Raw genomic sequence first — 26,221 nt, forward strand, 5'->3', positions numbered from 1 at the left:
AATGTAACCACTTTACTGAACCATCACAGGCAGGGTTGGCACAAACACAAATAAAGCTGACCCCAGATTTCCACACACGGCCTCGGGCGAAAAAAACATTCGGTGAAAAACCTTATTTTGTCATAAGAAAGAATAAAAAGTAAATACTCGTTAGCACAGTGGTATCATGAGAAGAGACATTGCATCGTTTGCTGATGTGTTGCCTCCTTGACCAGCTATACAATTCATTTTTTTCGGATGATGTCTAACGGTGACATGCAGTTAATGGAGGTAGTAAGTATTTAGTTGTGTGCAGTTTCAGAAAAAATAGATTACGTTTGCTTTATATTGACGGGGTGAAAATACCTATATAATTCACGATTGTGCCACATAAATAAGGAGGGTAGATTTAAAGCGTGTTAGGCAAGTTAAAAAACAGTTACTAAGGTATTTGACAACGCTAAACATTTAGTCGCTAAACATTAGTACGGGTCTAGTTTTTATACTACGCTATACATATAACCATCAAATTATACCTAAGTATAATTTTTACAATCAATCAACACACCTTTACACAATAGTTTTATCTGAAAATTGTATCCCAATATTCTTAATATTAACAACTCTTCTCCTTTTTCCAAACCGACCCACTTATGTTGCTACCTGGAGAGAAATAAGACTCTCTTTATGTTGTAGGGCACAACAAAAGAATTATTATTGTTAAGGGTCTAATGCATTAGGTGCGTACACATAGTGAATGGTTTCAGGGGAATAGCTACAATCTACATCCTGGGTTTTTCAGGATTGAGGCCGTCCCGGATTGTTCCTTTAAATGGACACAATATTGTGGGAATTGTGGCAACCCATATAGGCTTCGCATATGCCGGAGGAGGAGGGAATTTTTGAAAATTATTATAAAATAATAAAGAAATACCTAGTTTTAAATACAAGGCTTAACAGTAGTTTTTCACTGCTGGGCAAAGGTCTCCTTATAAACAGACTACCGTTCTCGATCATGTGCTTCCTTAGGCCATTGAGGCAATTAACTAATACATACAATAATTATATGAAAATGTTTTACACTTTAAAATTTTTGAAGCGGACAGTATAATACCATACATTTTCAATTAAACTCTCACATAAATACAGATACATAAAACGTTAACCACCATAAACCATACATTTTAACATTTAATTTCACCTCTGGTCCCCTAAAATTTATCAAAGCAAATCATTCACTGAATGAATGAACCGCCCATCCTGTGCGCAATATCGGAGAATAGAATAGGAACGTCGCAATATCGCTACTAGAAAAGATAAACTGAGGTACTTAGTGTCCCACAGAAGACAGAAGGAGCCCTACAGATTCAGGGTCCAGTAGGCGTCTATGTAAAACCATTGTGTTCGGAAAAATATTGCATCTAGGTCTGGGTTTTTTGGATAAAGGATGACCTGGTTTGAGATAGTTATTTTGTTTTGTGATAAAATGTGCGTCAGTACGAAAGGTAAGTAAGTAATTTGAGTATTTTTGTTCGTAAGTTGAGGCTGATAATAGAGTTCAACAACTCTATCATAATATAAATATAATAAAAACAAGTGTCGACATCTAAAAGTTATTTGGAATCTTTCAGCCGTTTCGTTGCAAAGTAGGACTTTATAAGTCTTCATACCTAATAACATGTAGGTATTTTACATTATTACTAAGCAATTTTTAAAGTAAGTACTTAACTATTTAAAATATAATCCAAGTAAAACATAATTTATCCGTTAAATTTAGATGCAACTTTAAATGCAAATATAACACCTAAAATTCGTTGTATGTAAAAGAGTAGTAAGTGCAAAGTTACGCGCTGAACGTTGAAATTATGTATGATAAACACGGAGTTTGTTTGCACCCATATTGCAAGGGCGGTCCTAACTGATCATGATCAGTTGCCACTTATATTGCTAGGGTGGTACTGACTGATTATGAATCATGATCAGTCAGAATCGTCATGATTCATGATCAGTTTTATTACAGGGTAAAAATATATACAATTATAAGTAGATGCAATTGCCATATTAAATTCGAAACCCCCTTTGTACTCATACACTCACGGGCAATGAAAAGTTTCCACTGAGAAAATCACTAATTTACTCCTAAACGGAAAAGGCTAGCTTAATGACACCTTCTGCAACATTGAAGTCCATTTAATAGAGCATCAGGATATTACCAGCTAAAAACGGTAAAATTTTTAAATTAAATATTTGAAAAAATTGGGGTCGTTTGGTGTTGGAATTTTGTGAGTTGAACTATTTCATTGCCCGTATTATACTGAATTGAGTACATCCGATCGAATTGAATAACGAATATTACGAGTATATGCAGATGCTAGGTATTATACTTTCAAAATAAAAGGAACAAACATAGGTATTCGAGATTTTTACACTTACAGTTTCATAGTAATAAAATCAATTGTAGTAAGTACCGTTTACCAAAGTAAAAATAGGAATAGAACATTATGCGAAAAATTATATCAGTCTGGAACGCCGGTGCTCTCCCATAGATAAAGTTAGTGCTATAAACGCAGCAAGTTTCTAAATTGTTGTCTAGATTTTAAGATAAACTGGGCCATGCTTTTCTACTTGGGGCAAGGAGCGTGCTAGACTTGCACAAATTCACAACATACGAATGTGCCGACAGAATATTTAATTACACTGTAAGAAATATTATTTACTTTTTTAGATATGCTTGAGAAAAAAAATATTACAAGGTATTTTAAATAGGTTTTGGACTGAGAGTTTAAGTCCTGCTCATCGACTGAAATAAAGATTCCACAGTGACAACATCAATTTTTTAATCGTTAGATTCTGACCAATATACCTATCTATGAGACCCAGAGACAAAAAATCGCAACTTTCAGATTTCGGCGGCTGCAATCTGCTGCTTTGTCTGAGCCCTGTGGTGGGTCTCCCTCCTCATTACGTCCTCGTATGAAGTCTTCGGGACTCTAGAGGTTATAGCAATTTATAAATACCTACCTAACTCATTTTTTCCTTTTTTATCTGGTCGTAAATATTAGTTTAGCCGAGAACGGAATATATTCAGATAATGCGGATTAATATCGGGTCTCCGCGACTATTCAAATCTTTCGACAAATGATTTATATCTGTTTGGGAAAACCCGCTTTAGCGTAAAACTTGGAATCTCTTTCACAACTTTATCTCGTAGAGGTAGCATAATATATGAATTTTTGTTAATACTGAATTATGGCAAATATCGGTTTTTAATTAATTCACGTGAAAACGTGTTTTCCATAGTTTTGGGTTCGAATTCTATGACGAGATTTACAGACACATTTTGAAGGACACTGTAACGAGCACCCCAAAAACAACGCAGCGCAGCGACGCATCGCAGCAATGGGGCCTCACCTCTAGAGTTGGTGTAAAAGGACAAAAAAACACGAAAGTCAATTACAATTAAAAAACGCTATATTCCGTACTTCTCACAAAGACAAACTTTTTGACACAGAAAGTTGGAAAACAGCTGGCTTTTTTGGTCATTAGATAACAATTTGCTACTTCTGAAGTAAGGTTTCGGCTGTAAAAAGCGTAAAAATAAATTTTACACCAACTCTCTTTGTTTAACTTTGTGAACGCAAAAACATAAACGGAATATTGTTTATTTTGTCCTTGTTCATTTTGGATAGAAGATAATAAAATACAAAGGTTTTGAGGTCGACCAACAAACAGTTTCAGCGAATTAAACAGAACCCTTTTAAAAGGCTTTCGTTTGTAGATTGTTTTATAATTCAACAAGAAGTCGCGTTAAGTGGCTTACGTATTAGGCCGTAGAAATGCTCGAATCAGCGATAGACCAGCCTATCGAAAGATGGGTATGGCTTCAGTTGGTATTTCTTAAGCGGTTGGTGCAACACGATTTAATGGTACTTATGTAAGGGTTGATTTTTCAATGGTCAGAAAAGGGTTATCTGTGAAATAATTCTGATACTGTCGCGTCTGAATGTTTGAATTAGACAGTGACAGCAAAAAATTTAATCGTACTGACTATTGAAAAATCAGCACTTAAGTGGAATAAATGCTTTATCATCTATCCATCAAACTTATTCCGATGAGCAAGGTTACTTTGCGCTTACGAAAATTCAAGTTACGGAACTCTTCTACTCTATCGCGTTGCATTAAACGTTCTGATTGCACGGCAGCTCTCGTTCGTTTGTTTTCTGTTAAACTGGAGTGACTTCCCATCGGCAGTGGATCAGATGCTCGGAATGATACAAAAATGAAAATTTTATATGTGAAAATTTTACGCCAGTAATATTACACTATTCGTTGTGGATCCGCTACGGTGGATGTGATTTACATGATATATTATGTTATGTATATGTAAGTGGAATGCACTTGCTTTGTAGTTATTTGGTCTATATGAGAAGATATCTATTTATACATACCTATAATTTACTGTACACATGTCATGAACAATGCTACAAAACATGAAGTGTTTTTGTTTTTTACTTATTCCCAGCCAACCAAATATTGTGAAAAAATAATAGATTAAAAAATTAAACTTACCAATCGCATTCTTCGATGTTGGTATTAAAGCGAAATCTTCTATGGTTGCATTATCAAAACCCATCTAAAAGGAATCTAAATTAATGAAACAATTGAAGCTGATAAAAGCTAAACCGTCACAAAGAGGTCAACTGCTGGCAGGCGACCAACTCTCAGAGTAGAATAATTCCAGAAGAGGCAACCACTGGAGATTGTTTAACTAAAGTCTGTTTTTTAATCTCAGATACTAAATTGACAAATATCAAGAGTTGATTGTCCCACGATTAATTGAAGGATCTGTCTAGTCAATTTAGTATCTGAGATTAAAATACAGACTTTATGGATTGTAAACAACAAACTGTAAGCCATTATGTTAGGCTGAAAATAAATTTGACCATTAAGTACTATCCAATGAGACTTATAACTAAACACTTTATAGTTGGACTGAATGAGAATATCCCGTCTGAGCCTCTAGTACGGGCTTTGCAATTTAGAAAAACGAAAATAGTTTACGTTTTCTTCCGTCATTTGCATACATTAACTGTCAAAATTTTCAAGATAGTTTCTGTTAGAGGCCAGTATGCGAGAAAACGTAAACTTTTATAGTTTTCGACAAACTATCAAAGCTGTACAAGAAGTACTGGACTATTCTGAAATCTAAGTCGACCAATGAGAGCGCTGGAGGCCGCACCGTCCTCAATTCAAATGTCATCGTAAAATAACGTTTCTATTGTGGAAAAGATGCGCTTCTTAAACATTTTAAATTCCAATGTACGTATTTTCTTTCAGAAAACTTCCGTTTGAGGAGTTTTTCTAAAAACTTCGTTTAAACAAAGAACGGACAAGAATTTAAAATGCTTCAATTTCGTTACGGATAATGTAATTTGTTTGTGGAAATATTTGTGTTATTTCTGTTTTATCTGTTTGTTTCATTTACTGTGGAGTGTTATTGGAAAGAGACTCGTTCCCCAGCAGTGGGGCCGTGATGAGTCGTGATGTTGATATTTTCCAACCTGTATATTATTACTTCACAGTTCACATGATACATCAAATAAGTACTTAGATATATCAAACTTTGACCATAAACCGTCTTACATATTCAAAATTAACTCACACACACTCACGCCTTGTACTAATTGTACTCCCTTGCGGGGTAGGCAGAGGTGCATTGCTGCACCCACTTTTCGCCAGAGTGTTATGTTAGTCCCAATGAAATAGGGGGCGGGCCTATTGCCATTTTACGGGCACATCCAAGACCCGAGAACAAATATCTGTGTTTAAACAAATATCTGCCCCAGCCGGGAATCGAACCCGGGACCATCGGCTCAGTAGTCAGGGTCACTAACCACTACGTCGTCTCGTCGTCAGGTCGTCAAAATTAAGTTTCCCTATAAAAGTACCAGGTCACCGCTGGTTATTATTTATTTGCAAGACGAATGGCTGATCCAATATGTTATTTCATTTCTTTACGACAGATGGGTCCCAGCTCTAATGCCGTTAAGTCGCGGTAATGTAGTAATAACTCCGTACATTACATTTTTATGAGCAGCCGTCAAAGATACGGCCATCTCAGTCATAATACGGGGTCAACTTTTATCAGTGACCCCAGTGTAAAGTGTGAACCCTCCCACAGGGACCAGGCTTAGAAGGTCTCTTCTACATATAGTTTTAGTTATGTACATAGGTTTAGTTTGTATAATATATAGGTAGTTTAGTTTGTAATTGTAAATTATATAAATTATGTAAATAAACAGTGTAAAGTGTAATAAAGTTACCCAAATGTAGTTGTGGACTTGTGGAAACATGTGTTAAGTGAAAATTAACACAATATTTTAGGGCCCCTCATAAAAGTGGGTCGTTTTGTATACTTTGTACCTTGGTTCATTGCGATACGTAAAATTTAAAATCTTCTTATTCAATGACCACTGACCAGTGTTTAGGTCGGTCATTGTATTTTTGCTACCATGCATAATTGAAAAATCGGGTTTACCCTCTGACCGGGGTCGTTGACCGCAAGAAATTACCTACATATTTTATGAGGGATGGGATGTCCCATATAATGTGTCGGTTCCAGTAAAACTCATACTTAGATACTTTATTCACCTACTTAAGTATTTAGATTGTTTGCAAAGATTTAGAAACAGCTTACGATGATTTATTTATGCGTGTTAACCGTAGATACCTTTTAATTAAATATACATTGTTTACATTTTACACTTGTTCATGTTATAATCACAATATATAACTTAATTCCTAATACTTAAAGTAAAGTAAAATAGCATTTATTGCCAAAAACAAATGAAACCTACTACATAAAATACTTAATTCTATAGTAAAAACTAAACACATAACTTCCATTATGTATGTAAGTATACACAAATACTTAAATTTGTAGCTCAGCCAATCGCACTAACTCTCTCTTCACCACTGCTACTATGACGTAGTACGTACCTTTTCCAAAATAAATTTCTCAAAGTTTACTATGAAACATATTTAAACTGGGCACAAATTCATCTCACAATAAATTATTTACACTACACGAATCACCGGTTACTTCGAATACCGACAAAATGCAACCCCCTGTATATCAACTCGATGAAATCGCCTGTCCGAGCTGATGTGTCCGTTACACCGGTTTCAATTTAGAAGCAAAACAAATCGAGCTTCTAAAAATGGGGATAAAAAAACAAAACACTACATACATACATGGCTATCCGACTAAATTATGAAGTCAGTACTATCCGACTGAATTATGAAGCCGGTGCTTTTGTTCACGTAGAGTATTGTGACTTGCTAGCAAAGCAAAACAGACAGAATTTCATACTTCACATTTTATATTTAAATAAATATCAATTCGTCCTAAAAAACTACTTGAACCATTATAATAAAGTACGTGATGATCGCGGCATAGTTGCATAACTCTTCACTTAGTTATATTAGGGCTGTCCCGAGAGAGCCATAGCTTGCTAGTGGTATAATAAACTGGCCCACTGCCGCGCCTGCTGTGGCCGAAAGATAATCAAATATTTTACTTACAGTTAGAGGATATATTGAGGATATTTGAAAGAATACGGAAATTATGTTTTTTTTTCAATTGGTGGCGCTAGTTGGGTTTACAGTGTAAACTTTACACTTCACCTTAAACAAATATACTGTAAGGCAAAAGAATATATATAACGTGAAGTCATAAAATGAATAAAGAGAGAAAGAAAGAAAGAAAAAAAATAACATTTATTTATTTGAATAGCAATAGATCAAATAGACATACAACATAAATGATGCGCTATAGATAGGTACTTATATTAAAATGCAGTGCATCAAACGAGATAATCGACTAACTACACCTATATAACACTTTATATAGGTATTTATGACAAAACAGGAAATATACTTACCCACTAGTTATATTAGGAACATCCCCCGAGAGCAATAGCTTCCGAGTGGGTAATAAACCGGCACTGGGGGGGTCACTCTATATGACGAAAAACTAAGCTTCGGAACACTGCTTTGCGATACCTGACTCTAGCTTAGTTCGTTCGTTTTTCGTCAGTATAGTGTAACCCTCCTGCTGCCGCCACCGAAACAGGATCAAATATTTTACTTATAGTTAGTTATGAGTCGCGTGCATGTTGGAAGCGTAATACGGTTTACCCACATACAACTTTGTAAGCTAATGCAATTTTTTTTAAGTCATAAAAAAAATTATAATCATTTTATAATAATTGAATTGCTTATTTTATAATTGTTAATTAAGTATCAATGTATGTAAATGTAATGTATAACTATGTAACTATGGGACCTGTGCCTGAAATAAAATGATTTTATTTATTCATTTAAGTATGCGTGATGATGCATATAATATTATAATCAATTTAATTATAATTAACAATACGGCAGTCCTACCTAATCAGATTGATACGTCGTAGTGACGGTTTGAACGTTTAATGAAAATTACGTTAATACAATCTGAGGCAAAAACTGACCGCTCTTAGTGACAATGCATGTACATAATTTAATTACTTTTGTATATTGTGCAATAAAAAATAAAAAAAATGCACTCTGAGAGGGATCAACTTATTTGCCCCATTTGTACCTATTTATACATATTTCTAGTATTGTAACATATCTCTTCTTGGCTTTCGCAGATAATTAGTCAGCTTGAGCCAAAACCGGTACCGGGCCGCAGTAATCAACAAACTTAGTCATACTTGTGTCAGTGCGTCTCAGGAGAGCGATGTTTTTGCAGCACGTAATGAAGTGAATCCGTAGAGGCGTCCCGGATTAACTTGAAACTAACTATGTACTTTTTATACTGTATACTTTGTAAAATATATATGTACTTTGTAAAATATAGCCTAAGTCCTATGGTAAAGTGATGAAAACAATATTACCCAATTAGCTACATATGATTGAACTACTCGTAGTGCATCAAACATACACTGGTAAAAAAATTCAAAAGGTACCAGTAATAGGTCAGTGCTCGCTTGCTCAGAGCTAATTAGTTATAGGTAGGTACATTATATGATTATTATTCTATTCCAAATATTAATAGTAAAGTAAAGTAAAGTAAAGTTTGAATCAGTCTTATTTCTACGAGTAAACAAAACATTCAGAGGTGTACATGTAAATGGGGCATTACAGGAAATGTTTGCCCAAAAATGTGGCAGAGTGAAAATGCTCCCGCGACTAGGCGGCCCCGCCGCCACATCAAGTATTCTGTTTACCATAATGAGCTCCACCGGTTACTGAAAGATACCCTGAAATGTATCTTAAAATCCCTGCTAGATTGCGTGTAAAGAAAAACTCAGTATAGGCCGTCAATGCCTATGTAATTGCTACTTTTCTAATTTTTCCATAGTTAGATTACGCGATTAGCACTGGGTGTTTTTTAACGTGTGGAGTGGAGGTAGAGAATGTACCGCTAAGAGGCGACTCACCGGCACTAAATGTACAAATTCTCGTTAACTATTCTATGATAACAATAGTACCCACCTAATTTTTAAAAGAAGAACCAATTTAATTTACAAATTAGTAGTCGTCACAAACTGACGAGTGGTTTGATACGTTAAAATAATTTTAGTTTAACAGCCTGTGTATCAAAATGTCTGAGCAACCGAATTCCCAAAAGCGTTTTTTAAAATGTCATCCTTGTCTCTACGCCACCCTTTTCTACTGTGAAATATGCCTTTTGTTACGCGGCCGTGAGGCCTTATGAAGATATAATCTTATCGCTGACTGAACCACAGTTCTGCTGAACAATATTTACAATAATACAATCTACGAGCTAGTTAATGTGTTGATGCTGTAGTAAAAGAATTGTTCATGTTATGAAAATAATTAATGAAAAGATATTTACTTTGACATTCATCAATGAACCAGTGACGATGTTTCTTTAACTACTTGATTTTTGAACCTCGCTGCAGTACAAGTAACAAGTACGACTTTTCGCATCAATTTGTTAGATATTAATAAGGAGCATGATAATAAAGGTAGAACTCCCGTAAAATGGTAAAGCGCCTTGGTCTGACAGTCAACCACGAGCAATAATTTAAATGGGTGACCGATTTCAAGTGGTTTTTTTCTGGACGCTTTCGTGCTTCGGACGGCACGTTAAGCCGTGGGTCCTGGTTGCTGCTTCGGCAGCAGTCGTTAAGCCTAGTGAGAGGCCTGCAGGCAGCTTGAAAACATCTGACAGTCGGGGTGCCCACTTACCCGACAACTCCCTCAGCACAAGCTTGCTTGTGAGCAATAGCATTTTACGGGCCTTAGGTACCTACATTAATTACTACCTCTTTGACTTGGTGTTCGTCGTCATAGAGCGGACTCGGCTCCCTCTTGCTCCAACTGTTCTTTGTGGAATCTGAATAAAGGGAAAACATTTTCTGATTTTCCGGCGGAAAATTTAGTCAGTAATGCGTTTGTTCAGCAACAGGTAAGGAGATGAAATGATAAGCAGATTTTGTTATGGCATAATGTAGTATGTTTACATGTGCCTCCCCGGATGTGTATAATGAGGGATGGGGTTTTCTATCTAGAATAATATCATATAATATGATAAAAGATTTTATAACTGATGAATTTAATGAACGAAACATAGGAGATAACATGGATATTTATGAAATAAAATTTAACACGGCCTTACTCAGTTTTAGGCATAGGCTAGGTAAGTTTGTGTTACTTATAGAGCTTAATATCTGTATGAATTTTTCCTTTATTTTTTCTCATTTATGAAATTACGATGGCGACAAAGTATTATCATTAAGTATTATTTAGTTACGGCACCGGTGGAAATAAATGAAGAATATAATATAATAATGTGTAGGTTCGTAAAAAAAGGAATTGATTATTCCGCCTAATAGGCCACAAATACAGCTATTTATCGTCTAATGGTACGAGTTAGGTGTTGAAGAATCATCTCTCATTTCTCATTTGCTTTTGTAGGTTATAAATGTAGGTGTAATTACTTAACTTATTGTTTCTTTGATTTAATTTACATAATTTAAAAGTTATAATAATTTTAATTCCTTTAAGGGCAGATGTTGCTATGATGAATTTATATTCCTACAAAGATCACATTAAAACGTCACAAATAATTTGAATTATTCATGTATATTTTAGCGAGGATAAGTTCAGTCCATTTCAACTCCAATTTAGTTATCTGCCAAAATGCTTTTAGGCCGGGGAGTCAACTAAAGCCGCAATGATACATTTATATTGCACGCTTAACTAACTTTTGTATATGTATAGATAGTTTTTTTATTTACTTTTATATAACTGTTATACCACATATTATGTACATAGGAACTTTGGTTTTATAAAAATTGTCCTTACGAATGTTTCTTGCATTAAAATACAAAAAAATAAAATCACGTCCTCATCAAAAGTACAAATGTAGAGCGAAAAGCGGGTGGCTCGCTTGCGAGTCACCTATGACTACCCCTTTGGGATTAAAGGTGTGAGCATATGCATGTATCTTTGTATGTATTTATGCCAAAAGCCAACGTTACCCAAATTCTCATTACGATGGCTTATTAAAACCCCAATCCCAAAACTTATTAATACGAAACTCATTAATACTGTCAAAACTTTCCACAACATCACATAAGCCCGAAAAATAATACTCGTAATTAAAAAGCTCCTGTCACAAGCTTTTGTCATAGCTATCGGTGGCCGAACCATGACGTCGGGGCACACAATGACGTCATCAAAAACAAGTGAATGAGGCTCTTGTTTACTTTAACAACAATTGTTTATGTTGGATAATAGACTGGAGTCTGTGTTACAAATAAGCTGCTGTTGATTTTGGACGGTGTTTTGTATGTTATGACAATATTTGCCCGTTTCATGTTCATTAGGGTAATTTCATATCTACAGGTCCCCCTTTAGGGTTAAAAAGCTGATGTAAAAATTGAGTGAGTAAAGTATGTAAGATTAAAGGGGTTTATGTAATAAGTATAAATTTTAATTTAAGTAATAAAATTAAGTAGAACGGAATTAATTTATGTAATAAGAAGTAATAAACTGTATGTGTGTGTCGTGGAGGTGGTATCAGTATTATTACATAATTGCAGATTTGATAAAAGTTTTTTATCAAATCTGCATTTTTATGTCACAAGTAATTTTAAAGTTATGAGTGAACATCCGAGCGTAGATACTATCGAAAACATGACCCTCCTTTTTTACTTCGCTGCAGTGTCGGGTAAAAATCCAATTCAAATCTATCTGATTACGCTACATATATCATACACATAGCCAGTAATACTTCAGACCTATTATTTCATGGAGCGTGTTAAAAATTATGCCGACAATAACAAAGGTCAAATCGATTTAATAAATTAATTATTGATATATCACCTCGGTTCAGCCAAAAGCTTAATTTCTGCTTATCTAATTGGAGTATCGAATGATTTTAATTTTTAATAACAACCGCGTTTCCATTAAATTAGGTATTCCAATAGGTATTGCTGCTAACAAATCATTGAAAGTACCAGGCGTACAGAAATAGTTTGAAAGTATAATTGATATTCGCTACGCTTCAATCCATTACTTGAATTTTACGTGGCACGTCTTGACTTCAATATCATGCTCTTCGAAGCAGCCAGCCTCGGGCGTGCTTTGTTATTGAAATATGAGTGTGTTCGGTTGACTGCTCAACTACAACGATGTAAGGAATCTCTCGCAGGAAACCATCTCGGAAACATGCTCTCCTGGTACTCGTACATTGCAAATTGATTCTCAAAACTGCGTTCAAAGAAAATGGACGCTATATTTTCTCCTGGTTATTTCATAATACCTGAGACCGCGCCGCTAATGGTATGAGAACTTTTTTATGGGTACTCACTTAGCTCCGCAACGTATTTTTAAACTTTTTCTATTGCCGACAAATTTCCCTACATTTGGCCTCAACATTTTAAGCGACGTTTAACTTTATGGAGCTGACAGCAATAATTACGGAAATCATTTGGAACTTTTAATTGGAATCCCAATTAAGTGCGACTGTGAGATAGATGTATGTGTGTGAGGGAGACAGAATATGTATACACTTGCCCTTGCTCGTCTTTTTTAACTTTCTTGGTTGGAATTTGATGAAAAAAGTTCTGACACCAGTCCCCATGTATTACCCAACCCATTATATTTTGTTACATGAGTACAAAGAACAACTAACAGCAGTAAAACAATAATCTGATTACGACTTTCGTTATGTCGCGTAATCAAAAGCTCTTCAGCCATTTCGCATAGGTATTTATGAAATTCACATACATTATGCCATTCATTGTAATAAATCTTAGGCTGCGTCCCGTGTACGTCAACTGCTACTTTCGGTTAGGTAACCGCTCGCGCTCCTCCCGGTTAATATTAGGTATATAATCGGTTGACATTCGCATTAATTCCTACCTGGAAGAGATCGCTTTTAACGATAAGGCCTAATACAAAGATTTTAAAAGCAGATGTGAAGTATATAACATAATATTTATATGAGAATCGGGATAGTGAAGCGCACAAGTTATACTCAAATAAGCTCACAGTAAAATAAATATGGCAGACAGTTTATAAATTACGGGAGTTTCTAATTAGTCTTTATTGATAAATGGCACAAATATCTCGTAATACGTCACCTTTTCTTAATTACATTGGAGAGGAGTCACTTCGTATTTAGTTTAATTACAGTAATGGAATAGTAATTTAGCCAAGAGGGCTAAGTGTTGTTTGTAATGCCTAGATACTATCTCCTTTTTAGTATACAGGTTGATGCAAAATGGAAACAGTAAAGCAAAACCGGGTGACTTTTTTCGCGAATTTTTGACTTACTATACTATTTTGCAAGACCCTGTAAGTATACAAGTGAAGGTTTATCATTGACATAAGAAAACATCCAGTATATATCGTCGAGGAATTCATTTCTTATTCAGTAGAGTCTTTCACAAATTTTGATCTTTCACCAATACTAAGACAAATTGAGATTGCGAACAAACCAATTCAATCTTCGTGAAATACATACTGAATTCAGTATTGACAGCAGAAAATAAATAATAGAAACAAACAAAACTCTTTGGCCGATACTCTTTTAGGCTGAAAATGATAAATCATTGATTAAAGAGCAGCCGTCACATGAAAGTTTCAGGCCCCAATACGAGATACCTACTAGGCTTTGAAGGAAAGGAAAATTCATGAATGGTTCACTTCATGTTGGCCGTATGAAAAGCTTGAGTAGGATAACCAGGTACAGAGTACAGAGTGTCGCAAGAAGGGTATACGAAGCTGAAAGAGGAAGACTCAGGGACATTCTAAACTTTTTAAATTCGCGTTTTTTTTAACTTTGTAATAGAAACTTTGTTGAAACATGAGATCAATTTTTTTGCAATTTTCTAAAACACATACATCAAAAGGTGTTCAGAATGACCCTCTGAGCTACCCCCTTTCGGCTTAGTATACCACTTTTGCTACACCCTGTATAGGGATAGAACTCCCTTGTGGGTACGCTACGCTAGCCAAATTATATGTATATGTGAGAACCAAAGCGGTTAGGTCTCCTTCCAACTCAGCACGGTTATACGATATAAGGTTCTAAGTGTACTTATGATATTGACCATACACTGCTATACCACAAGTTTTATTTTCAAGTTGAAAATATTACGTAGGTATTTCGCCGTCCGATTTTGAACCATGGAAATTTCATTGAAATCAATCAATTGAGTAGGTTAAAAATATTGTTCTAATTTCAGTGAATGTCCTTGAAAAGTCTGTTTACCAAATCTGCCTACACTTTACTGGAAATGAGCGCTTAAAAGTGCTTCGATAAAAGTATGTTAAGATTTATGGTCTCATTACATTCACAAACTACTTAAACAAAAAAATATTATTTTCGCACAGACATCTGTATACTTACACCGTGATTCGGTGTACTTAATTACTAAAGTAGGTATATAATGCAGGTATTCACAAATTTTCTCTCAATATGCATCGATGCCATTTTTAGTATTCTAGTAGTACCTTATATCAACCTATCGCTGCATCTCCCCCCGGAGTAGTCCGTCTCGGCAGTGTCAAACTTTAAGTGAACGGAGTGTACTGGAAAACCTTCTTATTTATTCAAATTCTCATTGCTACGCTACGTCGTGTTTGCCTTTGGCCCGAGTTTGGAGTGTAACACCGAAAATGGCCTAAGTTCAGGTGCAAAGTTTTTAGCACGTCATCACTTGGTATGTTCTGTGCCAATAGATACGTCCATGGGGATGAACATTTTGAGGATATGCATATTGAAAAGTTTGTTACTTAGGTACATACGAAATAAGTTATTTTATCTCTTACTGTATGTCTTTTATTCCTTTCTTTTTATTTATGTTTCTGTTGTTTCTGTACGGAGTCAGATATAAATGAATTTTATTCCTTTTTTTTGTCTAAAATATAGGCTTCTTGTCAAGTCAATTTCTGACCTCGACATAATTATGTGCAATTTCACTTCTTATTTTAGCGAGTCAGTTACAAATACTAGATATAGCTTACTTAGGGTTTGACACCATTGGGTTTTTACTGAAAACTAGCTGTACATGGTATCGCAAAGCTCGTGGGACAGTTATAGTTATTTTAGATTGCTTTGAATTAATTAATTATCTGTCTATACTAATCATAACTATAATTATATACTATAACATTGTATTTCATTGGAAAGAGTCAAAAGAATATAAGAGCCATCTTACCGAGTCCATCAAGAAAATTACTTCATCTCTAAAATCAATTTTCCTAGAATGTGAAAGATGAAACCACTTTCTTAATGTATTTTTCTAAGAGAATATGAGACGAGTTACAGATGTGACGTGGTTTATACAAAGATGAGTTTCTTTTGTAGCGATTTTTATATACAGCAATAACACTGAGGTCGTCTGCAATTGTTAAAATACTATTTTTAAGACACAGTAACAGTAATAAAAGCATTGGTGACGCTGAATAAAAGTTGGAACTATATTAACCTACATATATTATTATGTATACAGGTTTTCTATAGAGTATTGTTGTAAATGTTCCAGTACCCAATAAAATTTCACTGTAGGTAATGTAGGTATTATATATTATTAAACTATAGTAAGATACTATAGATCAACTTTTAACAAACAATGAATGATCACACAGGTTAAATTTAATTATATGTCTCTGTATATAGTAATATGTTTTAAATAAGTATTAATATTATTTTCAACGCAAGGCAAAACACTTTAATACAGGCAAAATTTTTCATGATTCCCTACAGTCACACCCTCCCTTTTTACAACACCCTGTACTATTTGCACAAGCATGTACGAGTGTTGGAGACAATAAATAACCCGTACCCTATTTCCACCGCGATATGTCAAGAGAATAGCAATTTGGTTGAATTTGAGTAGCAAAATATCTGTGAATTATCCAGTTTTACATATTATTGCCATAATTTGCGAACAAAGTTTTGGGTCAATCGTCTGAGCCTGCCAACGGCAGTTGTCTTTTTCTCTCTTTTTTATTATGTACTATCGAGGAATCGGACCTGTTTACATAAAGGTTCGGACCGCTTGAAGCCTGCTAGGCAGCGTGTTTTGATTACTACATATACACGTTCGCACGCAGGATATACCTAATAGGTGCCTATCTATTAATATAAATTCACGGTTCATATACATTTCCTTGATGGTAGTTACTTACATTATATGTTTACACAACATGCATGGTTTGAATTTGTTCCTATAATATTTTTTAACTACTTATATAATTATATTTTTTTCAAAGTATGCGCTCTATTGAAAGTTTCTCTTTATGTCAGGCACATTCCAACATGAATGTCACAGATAAAACACCACCCTGTATGTATATATAAATCACCAGTTTTTCAGTCATTGGTTAAAAGCATGAATAACGACATTTACTTATCCCGCATACGAATATTCTGATATCTGTGTCACACATGAGTTCATAATACATTTACTTCGAACGCGCCGTAATTTGTAATACACCCCCCATTTCACGGGAACTTCATGTTAAAGGGGGATCATGTTTAGTATCATGATAGGAATTAAAAGCCTTTATAACTGTTTATAAATTGTTTATAATTATTAACATCGTAGCTCTGAGTATATCTCCATATATTGTTTATAAGACTGTGTTAAATTGACAATTAGATACCTATATAGGCTACCATAAAATACTTACTACTTAATACTGTTTTATTTTTGTGGTAATAGGGCTTTACCCGCTAGTAAATAGGGTGAACTTTGTGCAAACATATCCTGTTTCAGGTTACATGCTGTTCATGTAACATGTGTTTATGTATCGAGACTCTCCAGTACGACCCTTTTCGGGTTGATCACTATTGTTTACCTTCAACACTTCGAGTCAGTTACTGACTAACGATAATCTGACTGGCTAATTCATTAACCAATGTGACAACACTATGCAATATTCCCGCTATTACCAGATTAAAACCCACCCTTAAACCGATGGAAATGTTCAACTCTACAAATATTGCGTAGTTACTGAGTTCCCAACTCTTAAGTGGAGTTGTGAAATTAATTAATCTAAGTGGGAACTCAGGATTGATGTCCTGTTGAAAGTTGGATCCGAATCTTGATCTAACAAAGCGCATAACTCGCGACAGGTCAGGTAACTTTCAGTTATTTATGGAATGGAGTCCTCCGTTTGATGTCTACGAGGGATATTCACGATCAATATTTCTTTATTTAAATGTCTCGCGATTATTGGCAGACACTATTGACTGTATATCGACGGCATGGTATTTGGTATTATGGTAGCAAGGCCTCAAGAGAACTTATTTCATTTATGAGAAGAATACTTGGCCTTGATTTCATACTTATTTAAGTACATATAGTTCTCTTGATTTTGTTAAATCATAACTCAAAACTCCGACTTCTAAGATTCTACCTGCTTATACCACTGCATTGAATAGCACTAGACTACAACTACCAGCCTAACCTAACCCTCTTTGTTCCAGCTCAGAGTTTCTCCCACACGATCACGTCACTGGACGCGCCTCTCTTCGCCGACCCCCGGCGCGCCGCTGAGCTGCGCTGCCAGTACACCAAGCTGCCTCACGACCCCCCGCTGCACTCCGTCAAGTGGTACCGAGACAACCATGAGATCTTCCGGTACACTCCTCAAGAGGTATGCGCGCCTGGTACTTTTATGGTTAGACGAAAGGGTGCTTCTTCTTAGCGTATTGATGACAAGCAGTCTATGCTGCATGGCTGCACAAGGGTTAATAGTATGCCCTCGTATCTTCAAATACAGTCTTAGTAAAGTACCAGTGGCGCTGTCAGTACACCAAGCTGCCTCACGACCCGCCGCTGCACTCCGTCAAGTGGTACCGAGACAACCATGAGATCTTTCGGTACACTCCTCAAGAGGTATGCGCGCCTGGTACTTTTATGGTTAGACGAAAGGGTGCTTCTTCTTAGCGTATCGATGACAAGCAGTCTAGGAGTCTAGTGCTGCATGGCTACACAAGGGTTAATAGTATCTTTAAATACAGTCTTAGGGCGGATTCGACCAACGACGAGTAACTTTTTACTCACGAGTAAACTACCAGTTACTCGCGAGTAAGCAGATTTTGCATTCTACCAAACCTGAAACCAAGATAAGTAGCTTATCCCAAGAGTAAAATGTTATACCGCCAAAATTGACCGTGTAACGAGCTTATCCGAGAGTAATTTTGTAATGGCGGCAGCACATCAGCTGATTAGAAAACCGTCATAATGACATATAAACACATCTGTCAAAACATAAACAAAAGTACGTTAAAAGGCAAATTCTCAGAATAACAACAGTGAATAAAATATTAAAACATAAACAATTTTATCCTATAATAATCCACTCAAACTAAGTTGGAATGTCATTTCTATTGCATGCTTTGAAACGCAGGTATTTTTATTTTAGTTGCATTACAGTTTCGTTCCTCGTTCATTCAATTAATCATGGTATAACTTGGTAGAATGCAAATGTACTTATATATTTACTCGCGTATAAAATTTATTCCGGTATAGTTATTCTCGTGTAAAGGAAGTTTGGACGAATCCACCCTTAGTAAAGTACCAATGGCGCTGTCAGTACACCAAGCTGCCTTACGACCCGCCGCTGCAATCCGTCAGCAAGTGGTACCAAGACAACCATGAGATCTTCCGGTACACTCCTCAAGAGGTATGCGCGCCTGGTACTTTTATGGCTAGACGAAAGGGTGCTTTCTTCTTAGCGTATCTATGACAAGCAGTCTAGTGCTGCATGGCTGCACAAGGGTTAATAGTATGCCCTCGTATCTTCAAATATAGTCTTAGTAAAGTACCAGTGGCGCTGCCAGTACACCAAGCTGCCTCACGACCCGCCGCTGCACTCCGTCCAGTGGTACCGAGACAACCATGAGATCTTCCGGTACACTCCTCAAGAGGTATGCGCGCCTGGTACTTTTAAAGTTAGAAGTAACTGTAGGTTCTTCTTCTTAGCATGTATGTCGTGGCGCTATTATGCCTTCTTTAAGGGCGGATTCGGCCAACGTCGAGTAACTGTTTACTCACGAGTAAAGTACCAGTTACTCGCGAGTAAGCAGATTTTGCATTCTACCAAACCTGAAACCAAGATAACTAGCTTATCCCAAGAATAAAATGTTATACCGCCAAAATTGACCGTGTAACGAGCTTATCCGAGAGTAATTTTGTAATGGCGGCAGCACATCAGCTGATTAGAAAACCGTCATAATGACATATAAACACATCTGTCAAAACATAAACAAAAGTACGTTAAAAGGCAAAGTCTCAGAATAACAACAGCGAATAAAATATTAAAACATAAACAATTTCATACTTTTATAATCCATTCAAACTAAGTTGGCATGTCATTTCTATTGCATGCTTTGAAACGCAGCTATTTTTATTTTAGTTGCATTACAGTTTCGTTCCTCGTTCATTCAATTTAATCATGGTATAACTTGGTAGAATGCAAATGTACTTATCCTAGATATTTACTCGCGTATAATTTTAATTCCGGTATAGTTATTCTCGTGTAACGTGATGTTTGGACGAATCCACCCTAAGTAGGATTGTAAATTATAGTTAAACAAATGTTTTTTATATCGAAGAGCCCACGATATTATGTAGATATAGGTATTAGGCAAAAAAAGTTTAGAGGTAGGTACAACAGTAAAAAAGGTTCACACAAGTCAATAATATTCTGCGTTTTATTACGTAAAAGTTGCCGGACTCATTAAAAACTTTTTGCCCAAGTTTCCCTTGGAGTAATTAGTCAGAATCATTTGCAGACAAAGTGCTCGACTGTAAAGCAGAATAGTAGATACTGAGCAACTTGGAAAATAAAGAACTGCTTGTAAAAACAACGAATGCAAAATGGAAGATCGTTTATAGACTACCTAATTTATATAGGAAGGCAGTTAGCTGAGAAGTTGTACACTTTTATAATGATAGTTCTCGAAAATTGAGTATTAACAGACTACAGTAAATTTAATATTGTGGTTGACCGTTGATCGAACAGCAGAATCAGGAAATTACAACTTTAATTTTGTTAATCCAATTTGCTACAAAAAATGTGTTAACTAAAACAAAGAGCTCACTATTTTAAAAGTCAAAGCAAAGGATTTGCATAAAGTTTACAAGCGAGCTACCATAGGTGAAAGCAAAATTCCTGAAACAATAGAACAAACGTGTAGTGTACAAATATACAGGGACACTGCAATGGGAAAATAATTATCTCTTTGGGCACAAAGAAAATATCCCCGCCTCCTGTAAGCTATGTTACCCTGGTACATGTAGACACGTGTATTTACAATAGAATACAACACACACTTACATTATTTGCACCAAATAAAACATCACAAGAACTTACAAGTAAAAAGGTACAAAAATGTGGTCTTATTGCTTATACTTGTGTTAAATATAAGGGCAATCTTATAGTTATAGGAGATTTTAATATGTTTTCATGTAGTATAAATTATACATAATAAGATTTTTATGGTACGGTACGGAATGACTAGGTCATAAATATACAAATGTTTTAACTTTTTACGGCTATTTGTCTTCAATCTTCATTATGTTGATGATTGAGGGTAGGTTTGGAATAATCGGTTCGTTCGGCATCGCATGAGTACCGCGGCTAGGCACATCTGGCGATGGGTGATGACGTCGTCGGTAGGTTATTACTGCTTCGGTTCGGTGGAATTTGGTTGCGGCGAGTTTGATGACGATGATTTTAGTCGTTCTTTGTACTTTTTCATATGATGAAGAACATCTTTGTTCATCCCTGGCCAGTAATATGTTTCGGCAATGCTTTTTAGGATTTTTCCCGTGCTTCGGTGGCCTGTTTTTGTCGGTTCATTAAGGTGTTGTTCGATAATCGACCTTCTCTTCAATGTCGGAACGCATAATTTCCACTGCGATTGTGCATTGATCTTGACCCCGTATCTCGGATTTACAATTCGTTTATGGAGTGAGCCGTTTTTGATTGTAAATGTTGGGTCATTTTCTGGTGATTTTCGGGTTTCGGACATTTTCCTCTCGAACCATCCTTTTCGTTCCTGGATCGAAGCTGTGTCGGGATATCTTGGTGGATGTTGTTGGTTAGGTTTTTTCTTTTGCTTGCGGGATTTTGATTTTCTTGGGCCGTTTATTATATTATTGTCTGGTGGCGTTGATTCTGGTGCGACGATTTCGGTGACTTTCGGTGTATTCTCGGTGTTTTTGTGCCAGACTATTGTGGCTCCTGCTTTTCTTAGTAGGTCTATCCCTATGATAACTAGGTTTGATGGTGAATAAGCTGGTAGTACGAAGAGTTCGTGTGTTAATTTTCTCTGCCGTATCTCGATTTCTGGATCTATTTTGAGTTTCACGTCCATGACTCTGCCATCTGCGACGGTTACTCGCATCCCTGTGACTTTTTCTGTGTCGGCGTTTGTCGAGTTCTCTTCATAGATGTTTCTACTGATGTAAGATCTGGTGGAGCCTGTATCAATCAACGCTCGGTATGTCATGTTCCCTATTTTTACGTTTTCGAAGATTCGGTATTCTGGTTGGGTTTCTTCGGCGGTTATGTTCGTGTCTCCGAACTTGGTTTCTCTCCTGCAGCAGTTGCGCGTTAGTCTCCCGAGGACTCCGCATTGGCTACAGAACAGTACTTGCCTGCCCCGGCATTCCTTGTGTGAGTGGCCTGTTTTGCCGCAGTTCCAACAGCATGTGGTCTTGTCGTATTTTTCGTGAATTTTACGCGGTTCTGGTGATCTTTCAGGATTAGTTTTCGGTGTCTGGCGGTGTCGGTCTGGTCGGTGATTCCACTGTTGAGATGAGGATTCTTCTGTGATCTGCTCGTACTCGGTTGCCTGTTTGATTAATTCCCCGAGGCTGGTGAAGTCTTGCTTCTTGATGTAGTACTTGTAACTCGCATTCATGTTTTCGTACACTCTTTCTTCTTTTTCGGTTTTGGTCATTTTTCCGTACCTTCTCATCAGGGTTTGTATGTCGGTCAGGTAATTGACGAAAGATTCACGGTGGTGTTGTTTTCGTGCGATGATCATTTCGAGCAGGTTCTTCTCGTATCCCGCCGGGTAGAAAAAGAGTTTGAATTCTTCTAGGAAGTCCTCCCACTTTTTCCAGTTGTCGGAGTTGTTCCTGTACCATAACAGCGGTTTACCTCTTAGTACTTTAGGTAGTACCTGGAGTAATCGGTCCTGCGGGACGTCACCTGATGACGTCAGTTCATCCAAACGCTCGATGAACTCAACCGGGTCGCATGCGGTGTCGAACGATATATTCCATTCCCTCACGATGGATGACAGGTTCAGCTGGTTCGCGGTTCTGGTCTGGTCTTCGGATGTCATCTCGAAGGTCTCCTCCTCTTCTTCTCTGATGTGGTCGGACAACTGCTTCCTCAGCTTGTCTACGGTTAAATTTACGGACGGTAGTTTCCTTTCCCTACTTTCCCTTATTAATTCCTCTTTACTAAGGTTATAAATCCAAGAAGTTGGCATTTGATGCTGTATATTTACCTAATATAAAACGGGGCCAGTTTGTAATCGGTTACGGAAATTTAAATAAAAATGACCAACACAAATTTACTTGCTCTTAACTTTTGAATTGTAATTTTTGTTAAACGGGGTCGGTCGGTCGGTTGTCGGTCTATTTTTAGAATGATTACGGGTAGATAGTTAAGTTGCACGGTTAGTCGGTCGGTCGGTTATTTCTAATGATTTACAAGTTATTACGGGGGGCTAAATAATATTTAATATTGATGAGAATTAGTGGATTTTACGTTGGGCGCCAAATGTAATGTAGCAGCTCAGCAGGAGCTGGTCTGGATCACCGGGGAGCGACCCCTGGGCGAATCGACCTGCCTGGCCTCACCCGAGAGTAGGGGTTGGGTGCTATATTGTAATGTGATACTTACCCTTATGACTAACGTCCTTAGTGCTTAGGGCTGGTACCTACCTAATAACTCTCTCTTAATATGTACCGGGAAGCGGTCTTAGACTAGCTCAGTTTGACGCCGGCCTCTGAAGGAGTGCCTGGTCGTCTGGGGGATCTACAATGACCGTGAAGCGGTCCTAACTATACTGATCTTGATCCTGAGGCCCCTGGAGGGAAATAACCTCGGTAGGTGTACGGGGTGAGAATTAATAATGCCGATTAATTAGTGTAACACAATTTAGGCGGCACTGGACCCGCTTTATTTACAACCAGGTTAACTTATATATCTAAGGTACTTACAGCTTATGTACTTAACATTAACACACTACACAAATGCACAAATACTTATCACGGTTATTGATATTTATATTGGTCGGGCCCTGAAGGGGCCTACGCGGACGTTTCTATGTATCTTAATAAGGGGAAGGAATATAGGGTACAGGAGGTCGGGCGAATACCGGTGGTGCGTGTCGATCTGTTCCAGGATTTGTGGAGTGTATTTGTGTTGATAAGCAAGTGTGGCTGAGGGCCGGTGTGTGTTCAGCGATTGTATAGTTCGGTACACGGCCGCTTTAAACTAGGCGACCCAGGCGTCCGTGTATTCCGGGGAACCTCGATCCGCTAGTAGGCGACCCACAGCGTAGGGAGGACGGTGTAGTGAGAATAGTGTGCGTGGATAGATACTTGAATAGATATAGGTGCGGGGAAGGATCTCGGGAACGGACTGGTCACTCGTCGGAGCAGGAGGTGACGAATGGTGGCTGGCCAGCGGTCCGGCAGCTATTTATAAGCGGGTCGCCCCGCGCCCCTTGTATTCTCCGGAGTCGCCTATGTGGTGCCCCACCTCGACTCGCGGGCGCTCTTGTGGCTTCGGTATGTGGGTAGGTGCGGTGGATGGTTTGGTAACGGCTCGTTACAGTAATATAGTTGAGTATTATGAATATTTTATATCGTACTGTGAATTCGTTCAGAGCAATGATGTATTAAACTGTGATGATCGTCGGCTGGATCTGGTACTGGTGGGGTCGGGAGTGCGCGGCTCAGTGGAGGTGCGCGCGGCCGACGAGGGGCTGCAGCCCGTGGACAGGTACCACCCGCCGCTGTCCGTCAGCGTGGGGTACGGGGCGCGGCGCGGGGAGCGCGAGCACCCCCCCCGTGCGTCAGACGACGAAGCTGCTCCCAAATCAGGTAATAATGTATGGAACTTTGCGAAGGCGGATTTCCACGCCTTATATTATGCTATGGCCAATATAGACTGGGGGGAACTTTTTGCTATTAGCGATCCTATAGGGGTTATTGATTTCTTTTATACAACTATTAATTCTATTATCGATGACTGTGTTCCCATTAAAAAGCGAAAGCCTGTAAACTCCCGATATTCTTATCCGGAGTGGTACACGGCCGATATCATTCGCGACATTAAGTTAAAATATAGGCTGCACAAAAAATATAAAACAACAAAATCTTCAGCGGATTACCAGGCATTCAGTGACTGTAGAGCTAGGGTTAAAGCGGCAACTGCCTCTGCGCACGATTTGTATCGCGATCGTGTGCAGAGTCACCTGGCCAGTGATCCTAAATCTTTTTGGTCCTACATTAAGTCTAGGAAAGGCAATACAGGCAAGCAAATGCTGGTGAAGGACGGAATAACGTTGTCGCAACAAGACTGCGCAAATGCTTTTGCGGAGTATTTCTATTCCGTGTACAACCCCAACCCAGCACAATTGGACCCCGCGGCGGCGAGCGCGGCGGGCGGGGCGGGCGGCGCGCGTGTGCACATCGATGTCCTTGAGCCGGCGGATGTTGACTACGCACTGGCACGCCTAGGCGCAAAGCGATCGGCGGGGCCGGATGGCATACCGTCGTTCTTATTTAAGGATTGCAGAAAAGTGCTTGCTGAGCCGCTGTTATATATTTTTAATATTTGCCTTCGGTCGGCAACGTTTCCGGAGAAATGGAAATTGACTCGTGTGGTACCCGTTCCAAAGGGGGGTGGCGGCCCGGACACAAGCGATTACAGGCCGGTGGCTGTACTGTGCACCCCGGCTAAAGTGTTCGAGGCGGCAGTACATCGCGCCTTGCACCTACAGGTCAATTCTCAATTATCTGAGGCTCAGTACGGGTTTCGGCCAGCGCGTAACACCACAGGGAACCTGCTACATTTGATGGCTAATGTCGTGCCTGCGGTGGATGCCGGAGGGCAGGTTGATGTAGCCTATTTTGATTTTAAAAAGGCTTTTGACACTGTGGATAACGACATCTTGTTAATAAAGCTGGCACGCGTAGGCTGCACTCCTCACACTCTCAATTGCTTTGCAGAGTACATGAGAGGGCGACAACAGTATGTGGACTGCGCTGGTCATAGGTCCCAACCATATTTTACAAGGTCCGGAGTCAGTCAAGGCAGTAACCTAGGGCCTTTAGAATTTATCATTATGATAAATGATCTGCCGCAAGAAGTAGCTAACTCGATCTGCCTACTTTTCGCTGATGACCTTAAACTTGTAAAAGAAATTAGGGAAGAGTCAGACTGTCTCGAACTGCAGGCTGACATTGATAGGGTAGTGGCCTGGAGTAACGCAAACCAGCTCTTTTTTAATGTAACCAAGTGTCAGGTCATCTCTTTTAGCCGTAGGCAATCGCCGCATCACTATGATTACCGTGTGGATGGAGTCACTATGCAGCGCGTTACGGAGGTGCGTGACCTCGGCATTCGATTCTCCGCCGACTTATCATTTCGCGATCACATTAGAAGC

At 38.0% G+C, this 26,221-nt stretch overlaps 1 protein-coding gene across 1 annotated transcript in view; it reads left to right on the top strand.

The window, feature by feature from the left end:
* The first annotated feature begins 19,352 nt into the window (after window positions 1-19,352).
* LOC119691448 overlaps window positions 19,353-26,221 on the top strand; it is a 28,229-nt gene continuing 21,360 nt past the window's right edge. Inside the window, exon 1 of the mRNA XM_048626818.1 lies at window positions 19,353-19,447. The gene's annotated coding sequence lies outside the window, so the exon portion shown is untranslated. The remainder of the gene's footprint in view (window positions 19,448-26,221) is intronic.

The sequence above is a fragment of the Plutella xylostella genome, chromosome 17, assembly GCF_932276165.1.
Source record: "Plutella xylostella chromosome 17, ilPluXylo3.1, whole genome shotgun sequence".
Lineage (NCBI taxonomy): Eukaryota > Metazoa > Arthropoda > Insecta > Lepidoptera > Plutellidae > Plutella > Plutella xylostella.